This window comes from Cupressus sempervirens, chromosome 4, assembly GCF_028749045.1.
Source record: "Cupressus sempervirens isolate cs-2001-9-10 chromosome 4, ASM2874904v1, whole genome shotgun sequence".
NCBI classification, from domain to species: Eukaryota; Viridiplantae; Streptophyta; class Pinopsida; order Cupressales; family Cupressaceae; genus Cupressus; species Cupressus sempervirens.
In genome coordinates, this window is record NC_143121.1 from 75273772 (window position 1) to 75293447 (window position 19676).

Here is a 19676-nt window from a genome sequence, read left to right on the forward strand (position 1 = left end):
TGAGCTTCATTCTCAACCTTCTCAAGTTCTTTTGCAAGATCTTCCCTCTCTTTTCAAGCCTTCTCAAGATCTAGATCTACTTTTGACATGGAGGGTTGTATAGGTTTGCTTGGTATAGCTTGAGGCTCATTTATTTGGATTCCTATAGCCTTGCCTTTTCCTTTATCAGAAGCTTTTGTAGTGGGCTCTATAGGATCCACTTGAATAGGTTTATAGGCTTGGATTTGAGCAATAACTGGTTCTTGCCTTTGATTTAGGCATTTCTCTTGTTCTTGAACTTTAGCTTTCAGATTATCAACATCTCCAAAAACATCCTTATGGAGAGTTGTGGTATACTCTTCTAACTTTTTATTTTTCTCTTTCAAAGTAGCCATCCTTCTTAGCAAAGCATCCCTTTCTATTATGGCATCCAAGGTGGCTTGCTCCTTCTCCTTTTTAAGACGAATGCATTTAGCTTCTTCCTCAGCAATCCATTTCTTCAAAAATCCTATTTTAGAGTGCACTTCTTTAGGATCTATAGAACTTGCCTCTTAATTAGTAGGGTCATCCAAATCTATAAGATTTGGTTCCACCTATAGGGTTGCTCTGGGATTAAAAGGATTATCAAATGAATTCCTAAATCCTAGCCTATAATTCATGTCTGCTACAGGATCTGGCCTTGATGAAGCAACTCCTATAATAGACACATCCTTATCCTAAAAAACTCTCTCATCAGGTAATGGGGTACTGAAAATGCCTCCTAAGAGTCCTGTAGTTTTAGATTCAAAACTAAGTGAAGAAGACTCTCTCCCTAATACTGGTTGATACTGGGAATTAACAGATGGATTGCCTCTGGGTTTCCAAGTGGGATTTGGATCTATCTTCTTCTTATTTTGATTCTTTCTACCACCTTGGGGTAGATCAGTATACATTAATACATCATGATTGGCTCTCATGTAAGCTCTTGTGTTCTTTCTCTTGTCAGCCATATTCACCTTCTGTTACAACAAGCACTAGCTTCAAAACCTTGACTGAGTCGCCACCCTATTTCAAGAAAATATGTAATGACACTTTTGCTAACTTAAGGAAAACAATACACAAGTAGAAACAACAATATCTGGCACAGATAGACTAATCATTGATGTCGTAAGACTGCAACTCTTGCTTGTTAGATAAGACACTTAGATAGGCTAGATATGTCATTGTGTAGCAATGGTACTTGGGCTTTATCTTCTTTAAATTCTCAAGGTTTGTCACTAAAATATTCCCTTATAACCACGAGAAAAACTAGATCACATGACACACGCATACAAAGTAGGACCAAAGAAACTATAGTACTTTATCACAGATGTGTTGGACAACTCCCCAGCAGAGTTGTCATTTTTTTGGTGTTTTAAAATGTACTAAAACTACTAAGCGACAAAATGATTAATACTAGAGTGACAATACATACACAATCTAAAGAATAGCCATTTCTTATTAACAATTACATATGCATAGTATTTGGACCCAACTTCAAGGAAACCACAGACGATTTTCTACTCTTTTGGCTCTACAAAACCAGGGTGGGTGTACCCAGGGATGATTCAAAATTCGAACAACTCTATGAGGATTATTCTTAGTTTCATTTTGATTCTCATTTACAAATCCTCAGACATATACATAATTCTTTACTTACTTGATAAATACATCCAAGAAAATAGAGATGGCCAAGAATTCTTCTATAGATCTACAGATGTTCTACACAATAGTGGCTAACTGAAGCTAAAACATTCCATGTAGACAAGTGCTGGCCCACTTTGAAGATCTACAAGAAATAAAAGTAAAGTTTCATTTAATGATGTATTTTGATAATTATTTATGATATATTTCTCCTTTAGCTTTATCAACTTGATCAGTGCCTAATCCATTGGGATTCAGAGTCTATATCAAGTTCTCAAATCTGACTTGTTGCCTTACAACAAATTCTATCAGCAATTCTAATTAGAATTCACCATTCAAAATAATTTCCACTACTAAAGAAACCTTATCAAATTCATCAAAACTTTTATTTAATCCATTGAATTAATAGCAGTGATAAATAGATATACAACCTAACTAGATTGCATTCAATTGCAAAAGCCTTTACTTATACAATATCAAGACAACCAAGTAATTGAAAGGAGACAAGACTCAGAAAGAAATGATATGGGGACAGTTCACAATTTGTATTCATTTTCTTTGAAAATGATATATCCTTTACAATAGACTCAGAATGACCTTCAGAAAGAAAAAGAGATCATTCTATATTCATGTATTCTCAGATAATTGACAGAGAAAATACGTCATAAACTTGCTTTCAAAATTTGGACCAAAAACAGACTAAGCATATTACTTAGAAAAATAGAATTTGGACCCTTCTTTAGCCTTGGGATCTCACTTAAATAGTGTGAGATGCAACAATCTTTAGGCTAAAGAAAAAAATGATAGGTGTCCTTTAAAAGAAACTTACATATACTTCTGTCATAAAAGACAAAAACAAATAAAAAAAGGCTATTACATCAAACATTCCTTGGTGGGTCCCTTTCTGTTATGCTTCTCAGTTGTTGAGACAAGAAAATATGATCTGATTTTACAATCATTCTTCATCCTCGGAATACATAGTCATCAGGTTTGAAAGTGATGTATCATCTTTAGTTACCTACAAACTTACTTTAACCTTGAGATTTTCCATGTCCTCATTACTAACTACAAGGGTAACTTTTACTTTTGCATCTTCCTCCTCATCATCTCATGACATCTGTTCTATAAACTATTTTTTTCCATTTATTATAGGCAGCATCATCTGGCCAATCAAAATTTAGAGCCTCTCTATGTATAACCAGTAAAGAATTTGAAATTCCTTCTAAATCATCAAGCTCTTTTCTAATGTCATTATAAAATAACTGTATCTTTACCAATTCGTCATTTGTCCTTGCCCAAAACCAGTGGCCAGTTTCATTCATGATGTTCCTGATCCTTTCATCAAATATTTCATCTAACTCCTCTTTGCACTTTTCTTTTTCCTTTATTGTATCAACAGATTCTAAAGCAAAAGGAAATAAAGTGAATTTTTTAGCAATATATTTGGAAAAACAAAGTGTTAATCTTTTCTATAAAGAATCCCTTTTATCATAAAAATTTCTCTACTTGATGATAAGGCATTTGGACGGCAAATATACATATAATTGTAATATCATTATTCCTCTCCCTCCACTTCTGTGCTAGGGGAGTCAATTTATCCTTATCTCCATTCAACTCATCCATGAGGCTTGCAATTCTTGTCAACTGATCAAAGAAGGTTGACCATTGTATTTTATTCCTTAAATACATCACACCCTGCTTTAATTTTCCTTCATATTGATTTTTTAAGTCTACTTGCAACTCATGTAATTTGGTTTTTTCTTCTTCAAAGTCTTTTGTAGTATAGAATTGGGGCCTTTTAGGGGTGTCTGGTATTTCAATAATAGGGGTTGGTCAAACAAATGACTGTGAAGAGTATGCAATTCTAGGTGCACTAGATTCTCCCACCTTTCTTTTCCCAAGTATCTTCTCCATTTGAGATACCCTGTTTTCAAGTGACTATATTAGTATACCTCTTTCCTCATATGCTTTTGAGAATTCTTCAAACCTAGCATTGAGTTGGGTAAACTTATCTTCTTCTTGGCCAGATACAACACCACCCAATTTTAGCACTTCTGAGGCCATTCCCATTACTTGTTTACTAGTTACCTCACCAACCCTGTATACTATCAATGTACCAATATGCTCTGCTGTAGGAAACTCATGCATCCTAGTATTTTCCCTCTTATCTATGGACCATATAACAAGGGCTTGGTGGTCATCACTAAATTTGACCCCTCTATGAGCCTGTAGTACTTCTTCAACAGTTGTTAATTGAACATCCTTCTACTTCCTTACTGAATAAAAAACAATAGCATTTATATATCCCATTCTGGCAGAAGGAGGACTCCTGATTGTCTAACTATTTGCCTCCTGGATTTAGGAGTAAACTGGGCAAAATCATTCAAAATTTTTGACTTTACCTCTTCTTTAATAACCAGGTTAGGTTTATCTGGTTGCTCAGCCTTGATCTTCTCACAGGCTTTCTCAAAAAATTCATATTTAATCTCCACAAAAACTATGCAAAGGCTCTAGATCTTACAAAATTTTCATCATTAATAAATCTTTCAGAAACCTGGGCAACAATCGGGTCAATTTCCTTACCTTGGTAATCAGAAATGGTTAAGTCCAAGGAAGGTATAGGAGGTTCTTGTGGCTCTCCAATATCTAGGTCTGTAGAAGTGAAAATCACATCCCCTTCTCCACCCATTTGTCTAAGCTATTCCCTTAGAGATGCGTCATCATCTATCTGGATTGGGGACTGGCTTGGGGAGTATTGTTCCTTTTGAGAAGAAGAAAACCCCTGCTCTATTTTTTTTCTTTTTGGAGAGCTGGCTGTAGATGGACTTCTTGACCTTGATTTCTTATGAGGGGGTGCCTGTTGCACATTTTGAATCATGACATAACTTGCCCTTTTTTGCAATGTATATTGGCCAGGAGCTACCATATTTCTACTGTTTATTCTTCCTTATACTTCTGCTGCTTTGTCTGGATGTGCCTCAACAAACAAAGCTTTCTTTTCATTCATGGTTTGAATTATTAAGGAAAAATTATTCATTAATACCTATATTTTGGCTCACTGATATTTCTTATCTTTCAATGGGTCATATTGGGGGTCAAAAGCATTAATGAATTCTAGGGTTTTACTGAAAACTATCCATTTCTCTTTCCTCAATTCTTGCTCCTACAATGTGAAGATGTTTCTGATTATATCTTCTAGATAGTAAACCTGATGTACCATACGAGAAGCTCTCACCCTTTCTTTAAATAGGTCATAGAATCCTTTAGGGTCAATGAATCAGGTGTGAGACTCTGCCTTGTTATACCTATCCAAAAACAAATTTAAGTGCTTCCATCCCTTTTTGACAAAGACAAAATCATGCACCACAATAACCATTGGAAAGAAAGTACCCTTCTTAACCAATTCCCTCTCATCTATAGTACCTATCTATCATAAGAGCTCAGCAATCCCTATCTTCAAAGGCACATAAAATGGTAGCACATGAGGTTTTTCCAAAAAACCATAAACTCTTATCACTGTTGAAACATTGTAGGGAATTATATCCCCCAAATTATGATTGACAAGTAGCCCTTTAGCATGGTCCTTGGGTTTGACCAATTCTAATAATGCTTATGGAATTCTAGGGCTATCTCCTCTTAAAAGCAGTTTAAGCTTTGATGCAAAATACCTGTCAAATCTTACATAGCTAACATCTGTGGCTTCTGAAGTCATATCCATTCTCCACAACTGTATTGGATTCCTCTCTCCATCCTTTGTTGTTTCCAACTCCATACCCTTGGAGAAGAAAGTATATCCTTTGTATAAGCATACATGCATCATCAATGAATACCAATAGAATGGTTTGTTTACTTTTCCCTTTGCTATTCCAACCAAACCATAGTGAATCTCTTTTGCTAGAAAAGTGGCAAAATCTAGAATGGTACTCATTCCAAATTGAAGGGTTTGAGCAATTATAAGGACAAAAAAACTTATAATTTGATCACCTTCATCTATCCCAAAGATCTTGCAAAGAGAAAAATATAGTGCTTGGGCTCTCAAGTTGAAATGTCTTCTCAACAATGGCTCTGGGGTACTGGCTGTAATCACAGGCAAATTATCAACCTTGGAAGCATGCTCCTATAGTGGCCCTATTCTCAAGTACATTTTTTGTGCATCATATATGGCTTTCATATCATCCATATCAATTATTTCATGCACAATGTGGTTAGGGTTAAGGTTGAAAACCTCACTGAATAGCTCAGGGAAAATCCTAAAAAGATTGACTCCATAATGATTTTTCAGCCATCCCATGATAGGATCATACTTCTTTGCCAGGTCCATCAATAAATCACTATAAAAAAAAATAGTGGGGACTATTAATTTTCCAATATCAAATTCCCAAACATTTCTCATAGCAGTGTTCAATTTTCACTCTGAATACCATTTCTTAAACAACTCTAGACCTCCCATGGAAACCTAGGCATCCCTTATCCAATTAGCTTTGTCATAAAAGCCTTTTGCTACAACTATTCTAGGATTTTTCAGAATGAGTTCCCTTCACTTAGTTAATTCATGCACTGATAAGGGGAATTATTCTAGAAAATCATCATGTAGAGAATGTTTTAAATAATCCTTTTGACCAGTAAACTCTTTTTGGGGAGGCATTTTGAATGAACCCTAGGAAATTCACAACAACAGATGCTTCAAATTTACTTAGAAAGTCACAAAGCATTTACCTTCTAGAATTCGCACTTCTGCACTATATGATGTCTTCTGCAATTCTACTGGAGTAAAAACCAAGAATTTTCTTGGCCTAGCTCTGAAATCTTGAATGTCCTGATGTTCTTTCTGCACTTCAATGGTTCATTAATGGTGAAATCGTGGGCTCTTTTCATAAATTAAAACTGCATGCACAAGGTCTGAATCACATTTACTCTCAGTAACCATTGCCTGCAATTTGCATTCAATTTTGAATCCCATCCATAGATTTTATCAGATCGGACGGTTGTGATTTAAAAATAACAAGCTTTACAATTTTTAGAAAAGTGCTACATGTCACAAATGCGCTCCCCTGCATTACTTAAAAACTTACAACTTCATAATGCAGGGATGCGCCATCCATTGATCAGAATAAGATCAACGATCAGACTAATCCACCTTTTATTAACAACCAACTAGCTGAGCTAACTAATAAGAAACCACCATATGAGCTCATATTGTCTGACAACATTCCATGCCAGCAGATCCTATATCTTCTTCTAAGCAAGCAAGTAATTGACACCATCTAGTCCACTTGTCGCAAATGCGCTTCCCAGCATTTCTTAAAAACCTACAACTTTATAATGCGAGGATGCGCTAACCGTAGATCTTCAAAAGATCAATGGCGATACTGACTCCACCTTGCCGGGCATCTAAGCAAAACTTTGACATCACCACAGATACGTATCTGCAGGGCGCATCCCCACTTTGTTTAAACTTCACTCAAATGCAAAATGCAATTAGTCCTTTATTTCATGCTTGCATTATCCACTTGGGCCAATGATATGACTATTGTTAACCCGTTTGTTCTGACTGTTGCATTTATTTCTGACACCTTTCTGACCCACATGGATGAGTAGTTCCAACTAAGCACAATTGTTAGATCCTATGGCGTGACCTCTACATTCTTCATAGTCTAGCCCTACTATGACACATGTCACAAATGCGCTTTCCCGCTTTACTTAAATTCCTACATCTTCATAATGTGGGGATGCACTAACCGTAGATCTTGGAAAGATCTATGGTTGATAAGATCTCACTTCCATTCAGCGGTCGAAATCCTTTAGTGCACATCTGGTAGTACACATCATCCATCTTTTACAGTGTAGCACACTTAATCATAAATACCCGACCCCACTTTTCCATGCGTTGCAAATGTGCTTCCCCACATTGCTTAAATTCCTACATATTCATAATGCGAGGATGCAATGGCGCTTGATCTCTGATAGATCAACAGCGTTTGAAAAGGCTCTTCAACTTGGCGTCCTTTCAAAAATAATATCGCAATTAAAGGCACATGAAAGGTTTATCACAAGGATTAAAATATATTCTGATGTGAACAAAGCATTAGGATAAAATATCTCGCCAAGATACTTGAAGAAACCCCCCCCCCCCCCCCCCCCCCTCGCCCCTTTTTTTAAATTTTGAAAAATAGGGCAACATGAAACCAAGCTATAAGGTTTTTTTACGCACTTAGGGCCTTTTTATGGATAATTTGAAAGCCAAACCCTGAGAATTTTAAAGGGAAAATACAACTTACAGAATAGGGCATAACTAGGGTAATCTAACAATTTTCAGGATTTCACAAAATAAAACCCTAGTTTGCAAGAAACAAAGACTTAACTGATTTTTCATCCAAATAATAGGATTTTTCTATACTGTGAAAAACCACACCAACAGAATCATCATTAAAACTTATTTTAAATCAGTTCTGCTCCACTGTGAACTTAGTTATAAGAGGCTTGTTGCCTAGCCTTAAAAATGGATGAAAACACCTAGTTGGGCTCTAAAACTCTAGATATCTTGTCTCTCTAACATATTCAATAGGCCTACCAAATCTTGTCATATGATGACATCAAGGTCAAAAGATATTGACCTCCAAAGTTGCTTACTTATAATCACCTGCAAATAAACATGTTAGAAAACTGGAAAATGCATTTGGTTTTGGCCTTGAAAACTAGGGAAACAGGCACTCAAGGTTCTAAAAATTGGAGCATTGGTAGAAACTGATATAGAGAGTATGAATCTCCAATTTGGGCTCAAGAAAAATAATTGGAAAAATTTGGCAAAGGTCAGAAGATGGCTACTTGGATTTGCAAGATAGGAAACATTAGTAGAAAAGTATTTTTTGTAAATGGAATGACCCTTGGAAAGTGTGTTAATAGATTTGTCAAGACTTGAAAAATGGCACACTTGTAGTATTTTTAGATTAGAATAAAGGGGAATAAACCATTTGATCTAGGAAATCATGGATTTAAAGTTATAACATCATGAACAGGGCTACCAACCATTTTGCATTTTTGATTACCAATGAAGCTTTATAAATTGCAAATGGAATCATGTTTCAAAATAGATCAAACAGATTCATCATAAGCTCAAATTAGGAACATATCAAGTCTCTAACCCTTACAATATGGTGAAAAAGGAATTTTATTATTTGGGTCAACTAGTCAAAAGTTATAACTTGTCAAAGAGGGCTATCTAGAATTATGAACAATATGCAAATTTATAACAAAGACAACTGACCAACTTTGAGACATTCAAAACCTATTCAAACTATGTTGAAATGACTTGAAATGTGGAACATAGCTTATTTTTCATGCATACTAAACATCCTCAAAGTGGTGAGTCATGAATCATAACCTGGTGAAAGATATTCAAATACAAACATGCCTTCTTATTACTGTTTGACACCTAGGTAAAATTGTGAAAAATGACACTAGCTCAAAACGAGACTTTGCAAAATGGTTTAGAATGTTAGTTTATCATCATTGAAACACATGTAAATGTTGAATGAAGGGTGTTAGAAACATAAAACACCACCTAGACCTTGAAATAATAGCTGATTACATATACACATCAAAACATTTATAGGGCTTAAAGTAACTCAAAATTTGGAATGGATGCTCAAAATAGGAATGCAATTTTGAGTGCCATCAGTGGCTCTATCTAGGGATGCATGCCCATTGTGAGCATGGCAAAAAATCAGATCTCTAGAGGAAGAAGACGGCTCAAATTTTCTCAAACAACTCATTGAAAACAAGGAAACTATTCTAACTATGTACAAACTATGGCCCTGGGCCACCAGAAATTTTCAAAGCTTCCTACCTCTATCATATACCTGATTCTCAATAAACATCTTCTTGAGGTAAACTAAAACTTTGATTCTCCTTTGTTTTACCCAACACATCAGTAGTTTCAATCAGTTCGTTATGCAAAACAAAACTTTCATCATCACTTTCATAGTGCATATAAAAACTATACATATTTTCTTCATCTTGCTCACTATGAATTTTCATATTAGCATGCTCTTGAATATAAGAATCAAACTGAAAACCATCATAAGCATATGATGAATGCATGCTATCAAGAGGAAACACAAAGTATCCATATTCCACTTTGTTCACCAAGTTGCACATGTCAAGAAAATGTAACTCACCTTGTGTATCCAAGTCTGAATGGTACATAAAATTTGATCCCTACCTCTTTGCAGTCATATCACTCGTCACATCAAATTTACCACTTGTTGAAAACTCTTCACACTAAAAGATTTGGTTAATTACCAAATCTGAAAAACTATTTTGAAAATGTTGATCCAAAATATGTTGATCACAATCTTTGTCTTCATCTAACATACTGTTAGAGGGAACCTTAAAACCATCAAATATCTTATTACATGACTTGTAATTAATAAAAAGAATTTTAGAATCAACAATAGGATTTTTACTATTTTCCTCTTCATTCAAAGTATCATTTCATATTTGATTACAATCACCAACATGAGAAAACAAATTGAGATAGTAGAAAACTTTCCTTCAATGACATCCCTTGCATCTATCAAGTCATCATATGCACATACACTTGAGGTATCATCATATGGACCTCCAAATTTTGATAAAGATTTTTAAGATTCTATATCATTTTCCACATCAAACATTGGGGAAGTGACTTGACTAAATTGAGGAACACAATGAGGGAGAATACAAACATCCTTAGAAGTACATACAAATTTCTCAAACTCACGAGCCAAAAAATCTAAAATCTCATTAGGGCTCAAGAAGACTTCTTCACAAATCTTCTCCTAGCTATGATTATTTTCTAGATGATATGAAGAACTTATAACAGTAGCAATATTAGTACAACAATATGAAATATTATAATCATTATAACACTCATTCTTATCATAGGAATCAATACCTCTACTACTGTTACAAACTTCCTCAAATTCATATTTACTATTACAAGACTCATTTTCAATTTCATATCCTTCTTCTTTATGCTGGTTGCAATCTTCTAATTCATTGATAGATGAATCCATCTCTTCACATTCAGAAGACAGATTATCATTATTTAGGAATTCATTATAATATTCATCATTACCTTTAGTTTCAATACTTCTATTATCATCATTAGGAGATATGATATGAATAATATCATTAGCACCTTCCATCTCCCCAATGAATCTCTCAGCTTGCAAAAGGTCTTGTAACCTTATAGGTGCTGGTCAATTGACTGAATCAGGCACTATAATATCTAGTAAAAAACTAGGTAGGGAAGATTCCTCTAGTCTAGAATGCAAAGGCATCATACTAATTACTGATTTAAACTTTATATAAACTTGTTTAAAATTCAGACCCTGAATACTTCTCATTTTCCCTTTGATTATACTGACAATTATATTGTGGATTTGCTTATTCAACATAACAATATTACTAGCCATAGTTTTCAAACTATCAAAAAATTGCAAACTAACCTCAGACCTGATATTTGAATCCATTTTAAAATAAAAAGTTCACCTCTTTCTCTAGTGCTAAAAATCACTGAATTGAGGTACTGATTTTTAACATTCAATTTTCATGAAAAAATGAAACTCATGGAAAGTAAAATATCTTCAGTTCTGATGTAGACTTTCCTTTGCTGATTCTAACACTGGTGCTGACATGAACTTCCTCATACCATATATGAAATCATTATAGATCTGCCACCTTCTTTAAAAGGAAAAATAAATCATAGTTGTGATTCACTTTGAAACATTCAAATTTTATAATAGCAGAAACAACATTGAACTTTAGTCAAAAAAACTTCTTTTCCAATAAACTATAAAGAGCTTCAAATCCACCCATAGAATTGAAAGTCCTTCAACTTTTAAACATGAAATCAACTAGGATACACTGGTATAGAGACAGAGTCACCATTTATAGATATGAGAAGATAAAACAAGATTTGTTACTTAACAAAATCTGAACCAAACTTTACATGGTAGGAAAACACAGATTATCAAACAACTCTTATAGATTTACAATCTTGAAAACAAAGAACAAATGATGCTTGTTAATTCTTGACTCTAAACACTACAACACTTTGAAAACACTTCCAGGTTAAACTAAATAATGATGGAAACACTTGTGACAAGACAACCTTTCTTCAACCATCAACATTGCTGCTATCCTAGATAAAACATCAATGGGAGGAACAAAATCTTGCATACAAAACTGAATATGCATAATATATCAGAGATTTTCAGCTCCTTATCAAGCATTTACAACTTGTTTTCCCTAATAGAGTCACCATTTTATTGGCTCCTAATTTAATAGTTTTGAAAATAACCAAGAAACTAGACCAATACATCTAAGATTAGAAAATTCCTATAATTGATGCACTTGACTATAGTCTTGGGCCAACTATACTGATAATACCTTCTTCTTCCTCAGGCTCTGTAAGACCTAGGTGGGTGGACCTCAAATTTTTAATATGGTACTAGTGTGAAGGCATATAACTGAATCTCAATAACAGATAAAATCCTGTAATCTTTTATGTTTATATAAGCATTCATGTGTGAAATAGCTAATGACAGAGCACATGAATATGATGAACCAAGTGAGGGAAAACCTTTTAGCTCCTTAAACATAAAGGGAAAGATATTCAATTGAAGTTTTGATATCTTAGCATAACCCAATATGCAACAACAAAGATCATGCAACCTCTACGATAACTAATCCCTTATCCTTTGGGCATCAACTAAACCTTCACATACAGATGGATACCTGAAGCATACTCATATATTTAGACATCTAGTCTATCTATTTGACTTGTAAACATACATCAATCTTCATAAAAAATCTCATATCTATGGTAATATCCTTCTAGTGTAACCTACAATCTTGTCAATGTAAACAAGCGTTTACATGGATCTTTGTTCCAACAAAAAATTTATCTTGACATACAACCATAAGGGATTGCAATTGAGTTCAGGCTTTTCATTCTCAAACACAAAATATTGTAGATAATAGAGGAAGGAGATGAGAATTAGAATGAAACTAAAAGAAATGAAGCTCTTGCATTAATTTCCTTGAAACCAATATATCATTTCTGTGTTAACACTCAAAAAATACACAATGAATGCCTGTACAGTATGAGAATGCATCAAAAGAAATACAATATGCTATTCATAATAGAACACTAAGAAAATGGTATCACAACTATGAGAAAATCTCAAAGAATTGGAACCTATCTAGTCTCACAATCCATAGAAAATATCCAAAGAATTGGAACCCCTACAAAGAGTAGAGAGGAATAATATATAGAAGAGAAGATATTTTTAGGCTCTGGAAGCTAAATTTGACATGTGTCCCACTGAAATGCCCTCAATTTGAAGTTGTTGAAACTGAACTTCTTCATCTACCTGTAACCAAAAACAATAAATGATGCAACAAAATATCTGATATATCTCATTAAAACAATTAGCAAAATATCCTCTTGAAGAAAAATATTAGATACACATAAAATCTGAGATGGAGATTAAAAACTAATCTAGGCATGTCACTTTTTCCTTTTCCATGAAATTTAAATGTACTATTGCCAAAAACATTATTTTGCAACCAACTACATTTAAAATGATCAAATCTCCCTTAAAGTTTTTGATGAAATCAAAATTGATATAATATGATCAAAATTTGATATCAATTCAAACTAGAAACAGAAATCTACAAATTTCACTGAGAAGTCCCCAAAAATACAAATTCTCTTATAGCCACTTCTAGCAAACACCTAAACAAAATTTGACTGCAAAAATGAATAGTTTATTCTTTGTCCATTCCATCTATATATTACACTACCTATTTCACACAAAAATCATGCCCCCAAGACCAATTTGAAAATTTGGCTCCTGGGCCATGAACAAAACTTAAAATGAAAAACTTAAATATCTATATAGTAGGAACTATATAAAATATTTTAAAAAAATCAAATCTTTCATCAAATCATGTGTTGAAAACATTCTTGAATTTTCATTTTTTATTCCTTTCCATTTCCACTTGCCATTTGTTAGATTCTAATTCATTGAAATCAAATCAGGTGGGCCCTGCAAAAATTTATAATTATGAAAAAAATGAATTTTATGCCCCTACAATATTACAATAAAATCATAGCATTGTATTCCAATTAAAACTATGCCCTGATCTCCCTACAATAATAAGCACATTAACATATTATTAATATTTTAAAGCTTTAAAACTCCCTCGTAGCATTGTGTGCCTTTATTTATCTTCTCCTAATCATACACCAATCTCCATATTTCCATAGCATCTTATAGCTCCAAGTCAAACCTCCCAATCCTATGGCAGCTCCTTTTTCACAATAACGTAAGGTCCATTATGCTTCCTCACGATTTCTAGACAAAGGAAAATGTCATAATATCTCAAAACTTGACCTAAGGCCTCTCAATTTTATGATCTTGGTGTAACATTGTGAGCCTCCAATGTAAGCCTCCCGATCATATGATTACATCGTGGGATCGTAGATCTCCATCTTTTACTTGACGATCTAACGATGATCACTTGGAAATCCAAGTCAAAACTTTGTTTGACTTCATGCATCAGTTGGTAGGATGGGCCCCTCTATAGATGGACTATGAGTCTTTTGAAGACACTTCACATTTGAGTGTTTGGGTATTTAAAAAGGTGACAACTCTCCCTCATCCCCTATGTGGGATAAAACATGTCTACGCATGGTCCCTCTTTGTATGTAGATATACGCATTGATGTTGCCCTATTTTGCATCTTGGATGTGGAGCCCTTGCTCCAAATAGCTCCTCCTCTAGTCACATGTGGAGCCCCTTCAATGCCATGGTAGTGGGCTATAGTCTAGTCTTCTCTTTCATTTGCCTCTACTGCCATGGAGATTGCTCCTATTGGGAAATGACTTCCTTTCTTCACGTCATGCCCTTCCTCTTTTTTTTATTGCATTGAGCCATTCCTTGTATTGTCATACCCTACTTATTTCATTCAACTTTTGTTTTCAACTACTGTGAATGTGTAGATCTTCCTTTTATGCTACATGCTCCTCTACAATTTGCAGCTACATTCAACGTGCCTCCTCCTCTAAGCTATGGCACTACTTTGTAGCTTTCTCTTGTACTATGCCTTCCTCTCTAGATGTGGAGTGCTACCTCTCATGATTTGGATGTGGACTATTGAGATGCTCCATTTTGTCACATATGCTAAAACCATCCTACTCGTGTTGTGATCTATAAATTAATGGTGTATCTCCTTGAATTGAGACCCCTTGGGTGCCACAACTTCCTCTTTTAGATTGATTCTACAATGTGGGAGGGCAGTTATTCACATACCATGTCTACTCAAATCTCCTACCCTTTCCTTGGTATGAGGTGCTTTGGCTTATTGAAACTAATCACATGCCATTTTATAGTGTTCCTATGGAGATGACACTGACAATAGGAAATAACTACAACAAACTGAACTCCACATATACCACTCATTTCACTTTTTATCATATCTTGGAAACACATATCTAATTGATCCTAGAGTATCAATAATATTAATCTTTATAACTTTGAACATTATTTCTACATATTCATTGAATCCTAATTTAATGAAAAAGACCATAGCATGTTGTTATTCTAGTGCAATCAGTTGGGCCCCAAAGCATGTCTGGGTAATTTTTTTTAAAAAAAATTTTGAACAATTGATATGCAAACTAATCCATCGACCTTCTTGAACCATCTAAAATCAAAATTTGAGTACTCAATCATCATTACAACTTATTTTAAATCATTTCTGCAACACTATGAAATTTGTGTCAGGAGGCCTATTGCCTAGCCTAAAAATTTGATGAAAATACTTGGCCAGGCTCTAAAACTTTGGTTATCCTATCTCTCTAACATATTCAACAAGCCTACCAAATCTCATCACATGATGACATTAGGGTCAAAATATATCGACCTCCAAAGTTACTTAATTATAATCACCTACAAATAAACATGTCAAAATTTTGGAAAATGCATTTGGTTTTGGCCTTGAAAACTGGGGAAATGGGCACTTGAGTTCCACAAACTGGGGCATCGGTAGACACTGATATAGAGACTATGAATCTCCAATTTGGGCTCAAGAAGAATGAATGGGAAAATTTGGCAAAGGTTAGAAGTTGACTACCTAGATTTCCAGGACAAGAAATATTAGTAGAAAAGTATTTTTTGCAAATGGAATGACCTTGGGAAAGTGTGCTAACAGATTTTTCAAGACTTTAAAACTAGCATACCTATAGCATTTTCAGAGTAGAATGTAGGGTAACAAACCATTTGATCTAGGAAGTCACAAGTTTAAAGTTATAACATCACAAACATGGCTACCAACCATTTTGCATTTTTGATTACCAATGAAACTTTATAAATTACAAATTGAATCACATTTTAAAATAGATCAAATGGATTCATCATAAGCTTAAATCAAGAAAATAGCAAGTCTTGGACCCCTAGAATATAGCACAAAAGTAATTTTCTTATTTGGGTCAATTGGTCAAAAGTTATAACTTGTCAAACAAGGCTACCCAAAATTATGAACAATATGCAGATTTATAATAGATGCAACTGACCAACTTTGAGACATTCAAAACCTAATCAAAATATGTCAAAATTACTTGAAACTTGGAACATAGGTTACTTTTTATGCATACTAAACATCCTCCAAGTGGCGATTCATGAATCATAACCATGTGAATGATATTCAAATGCAAACATGCCCTCCTATCACTATTTGATACCTAGGTAGAATTGTGAAAAATGATGCTCAAAATAGGACATTGTAGAATGATTCAAAATGTCAATTTATCATCATCAAACACATGGACAGGCTAAATGAAGGGTGTTAGAAACATAAAACACTAAATAGAATTTGAAATAATAGCTAGTCACATATGCACAAAAAGCATTTATAGGGCTCAAAGTAACTCAAAATTTGGAATGGACACTCAAAATGAGAATGCAATTTTGAGTGCCATCACCTACAAGAGAGAAAACAAGACAAATAGATACATACATTTGTCTCTATAGTAGAAGAATAAGTTCCACCCCCAAAGATCATAGTAATTGATCAAGGAAAAATAGAGAAGACCCCAAAGGAGAAGGAGCAAGAGGCAATACAAACATTGATGAATTTTCCTACAACACGGACTCCAACAATGCCTCAAAACCCAAGCACTATTTCAATACCACTAAAATTTTTAGCACCAAGCTCGAGCTCAACAAAGGTTGCAAGGGTACTTCACTAGGAAGACCCTACACTATATGAGGACATAGTCATTCCCAAGTATGACTATGAAAATATGAACATTGATAGGATAAATGAAGTGCAAGAGGCACTTGAGAGGAAGAAGAAGCAAGATATTCTCAAAAATTAGTATAAATAAAGGCAAGCTTTGATTGAAATAAAGGATATCTTTTTAGATGCATTCAACTTGTAGGTAACTGATGAAACCAAGCCAATCATGGAGCAACTATCCAATATAGTGGACTAGGTAGAGAATGAAGACTTTAATGCTAATTCAAAACTATTAGAATGGTCTGAAAAGAGGTTTCAAAAAAAGGTAAATGAAAGAAAATCAAGTGAGATAGCACTTTCACAATTTGAGCTAGCCAAGAAGATTGAAAATGTAAAAGTAGTACTTGAGAATATATTCTCATTATACTCAAAATTGAGTGACCCATCAATTTTCACACAAGAAACCAACCATCAAATAATGAGCTTGGATAGGAACCTTAAAATATCAAGCATGTAACTACCTAAGGATCCAGCTCAAAATGAGAAGCATTTTCAAACTATGCTTCACACATAGAAGGAACTAGTTGTGCTAACAATAGATGAGGCAAATGTAAAGGTCAAGTTAATATAGATTCAATCTGCCATCACCCCACACATGGAAATTTTGTAGAAAGAATTGGCCTATGCTGAAAATGTGTTAAAGAAAGACCCCAATATTTCTACATTGGAAGGCCTAGTTCAACTTGCAATAGAGACAAACATCCAACTCAAATCACTAGAAATTACACTAGACAATGGGGATGTTTCTCTGAGGATAGTTATGGAGGTAAATAAATGCTTTTTGGCTAAGTGTTTAATTAATGTATAGAACCCTTTGACATAAGTATCAAAAAAGGGGGAGATAAGAAAATAAAAAGGGGGAGATAAAGTGAGATAAAACTATGGGGGGATAAGAAGAGAAATAGATAAGCCAAAAATAAATCATAATTACAAGGGAAGATGTGTGAATGGGGGAGTCAGAATAGAGTAGAATGACAAGGCAAGGAAGAAACAATTAGAATAAGAATGAGAAAAATCCAACATGAGAAGTTGTGGATACAACAATAGGCACATCAACTCAAGGGGAGTTACAAATTTTGAGGTATCTTCAAATTTTTTTGAGTATATATGCCAAATAGATGTATATTATACTTGAAGAAATTAGATTTATAATGTATAGTTTAAGTGTTTTTGAAACTCATGTCAAAGGGGGAAATTGTTGGTCTTAGATTGGTTTTGATAATTGAGTGTCAACACACTTAAGAAATTTTCTTAGTTGATGCCAAGTATAATATAGATGATGAGTTATAGTATGTGTTGTGCTAGAAATTCAATAGGTGCTGAGACATTTAGATGCCAAGTAGATAGAGAGTACTGAGCAAGTTTTAGCTATTGAGTGACTAATAGATGTCAAGCCAATAAAGGAGATGAGTAAACTATAGGTGCCGAGCAAGACATAATTTCTATATGTGCCAAGCATCAACAATCAGTAAGTACCAAGTAACACATAATTAGTATAAGAGTTTGTGCCCTCACAAACTCAGATGTCAACCATTTTTTAGCCAATATATGAAGAATCTCAATGGATTAAAAGATAAGATTGAATCTTTTTAATTCGCTATGAAATCAACATGCAACCAGTCAACAAAATGGAAAGATTTGAGTGGGAAAGGTGGATGAATCTCAATTGTAGATTCATAACTAACCCTAAGTCTTGACACCTTTTTAAGGAGGTTGAAACCCCATGATTCAATAAGAGTATGGAAAGGTATAGGAATGCAGAAGAGAGTGCATGAAAGGTGAGCATGTTAACAAAGTTTGAAGGAAGTTAAAGAAGTGAAAAGTCTTAGGCGAAGGATAGCATTGTAGAATCAGATTAAAAAATAGACTTGCAGTAACTCAAATAGAATCATATCAAATCAACGAGGATCAAATTAGATTGAATCGAACAAGGATCTAAAACTAGCAATTGAGGATTGTAAGTTATCAGGTCAACACATTCTACTATACTTTCTAGTCATTGTATTAGGAGAATGAAAATCTTATGAAGATAGGTTGGTTTAACAACCATATTGTAAAACCTTTAATAGGGTGTTAAATTCTTAAATAGGGTGACATTCCAAGTGAATGTTTTTAAATCCTTTAGACAGGTCACTTTTAATAGGGTGTTAGAGCCTTTAACAGGGTAGGCCTCTCACAGGGTAGACCATTGATGATGGTCAAACTTTATAACCTTGACAAGTTACATATTTCTATACTGATAAGTTGTGGGTGTCATCCCCACCCCAATTTTACCTTCTCATTTTGGAGGGTTTCTAGGTGATCAAATATTGTGTTGTTTATTTTCATGCATGCCTTTACTTTCATGTTAATTAGATATGTTACATGCATGTATTGATTTCAGTTGAAAGTTTTATAGCTTAAAGTTTGGTACTTCTGATTCAACCCCCCCCCCCCCCCCCCCCCCCCTAGAAGTAATCTTCCCACTTGTAAATTCCAACACATAATACAAAAGTGTAACTCCTTCATTTAGCTCCACCAATGAGGTAGCTTGAAATCCAAATGTGCTCAGACAACCCCTGACAACTCTAAGGGTAAAAGCACAAACCTGTGTCACCTTTTATAAAGAAATGTGATATCAGAATGTGGCAATTCAACATTAATGACAAAAAAAATGGTATTTGTGTTTAAAATATGAAGATGAT